This window comes from Penaeus monodon, chromosome 37 (assembly GCF_015228065.2).
Source record: "Penaeus monodon isolate SGIC_2016 chromosome 37, NSTDA_Pmon_1, whole genome shotgun sequence".
NCBI lineage: Eukaryota > Metazoa > Arthropoda > Malacostraca > Decapoda > Penaeidae > Penaeus > Penaeus monodon.
In genome coordinates this window covers 9,362,191-9,363,747 of record NC_051422.1, presented here as the reverse complement: position 1 = coordinate 9,363,747, position 1,557 = coordinate 9,362,191, and the positions used below count along the sequence as shown (strand labels likewise).

At 52.0% G+C, this 1,557-nt stretch overlaps 1 pseudogene; it reads left to right on the top strand.

Moving 5' to 3' along the window:
• The first annotated feature begins 1,477 nt into the window (after positions 1-1,477).
• The window catches only part of LOC119596369, a 2,281-nt pseudogene continuing 2,201 nt past the window's right edge, over positions 1,478-1,557 (top strand).

The window sequence follows — 1,557 nt, the reverse complement described above, 5'->3', positions numbered from 1 at the left end:
CAATTGCATGTACGATAACAGATTGTAGACCTAAATAGTATGATAAGATGGCGTCAGTTTTGTGGTGTTGGTAAGTACGTGGTCGATGTCGGTAAAAAGCTAAATTGTGTGTGTGTGTGTTGTGTTGTGCTTGTGTGTGTGTGTGTGTGTGTGTGTGTGCGTGTGCGTGTGCGTGTGCGTGTGCGTGTGCGTGTGCGTGTGCGTGTGCGTGTGTGTGTGTGCGTGTGTCTGTTTGTGTTTGTGTGTGTGCGTGTATCTGTTTGTGTGTGTGCGTGTGTCTGTTTGTGTATGTGTGCGTGTGTGTCTGTTTGTGTATGTGTGCATGTGTGTCTGTTTGTGTATGTGTGCGTATGTGTCTGTTTGTTTGTGTTCTTGTGTGCTTTTGTTTGTGTGTGTGCGTGTTTTTGTGTGTATGTGTTGAGTTTTGTCTGCTTGTGTTTTTGTGTGTAATTGCTCGCGCTTGTACGTGTGTATTCGTACGTGTGTGTCTGGGTGCGAGTGCACGTGAATATGCAAATGGATATGGGCCATTTATCATGAGTGAATGCCTCTTGAGATTGTTGTGTGCACTTATTCGAATATGTTTACAGTTGTGTATGTTTCTTAAATGTACTGGCGGTGTATGTCTACCTCCGTACGTAAGACGAAAGGAGGGGAGGAGGGCAGGGGGTGGCACTGTGCCAGGCGGAGGTGGAAGCGGGGCACGTTGCCCGGCATTTACTTATGACTGAACAATTCCCGCTTTCTCAGCTTTTTCAGGGATGATAATGCGAAAACAAATGGGTTTCTGTCCGCCGAAATTCGTCTTCTCACTTCCGGCCCTCCAGCGCAAGGCACAGCCGGCGACGTCCCGGGAACGCATCTGCCGGAGCTGCGTCTGCGGCGAGGGGGCGGTCATGGTCTGCGCGTAGGTCGGCGGGTCAGGGGCGGGGATGTTAGAGGGTGGGGGAGGGAGCGTAAAATGGGGGGAGGGGCCGGGAAAGAAGGGGGAATGGAGGCTCGGGAGGAGGGCAGGGCCGGGTATGGGGAGGGGAGTACAGGGAGACTCAGTGTTGCTTGAGGCATCGGGCGAGTCGCACACCCACGCCGGTGGGCACGCAGGCCATCAGTTTCCGAACTACGCGAGATCTGAATTAACACATGTGGCGCGGGGGACTAAGTGTGAGGAGAATCTCCGCGTTCCAAAACCTTCTGGAGACAAAACGATATCAAGAAGTGTCTGGGAGGCCACAGGGAAGGCCATGTTGCTCGAATTAACCTGAAAGTCTTTCAGGTTTTAGGTGGACTTCGTTGTGGCGATGAAGAGAGTGAGGGGGCCACGCCTGAGACCCGTAGGCTTGCCACCAAATATTACCAAATACATGGATAAAGTGTCTTACTACGGGCCATGGTGAGAAACTGGATCGCTCAGTGCTGTTTGCACTGCTTTAGAAAGGAGCACATTACAAAGACCCTGCTAAAGACGTGTAACAAGAGGGACGCATCGAGATACTGGTGAGGGCCATGCGGTGCTGAACGGTGTGTGGCGTGGAGGTTCTCAGCGACTTGGATAGTTCT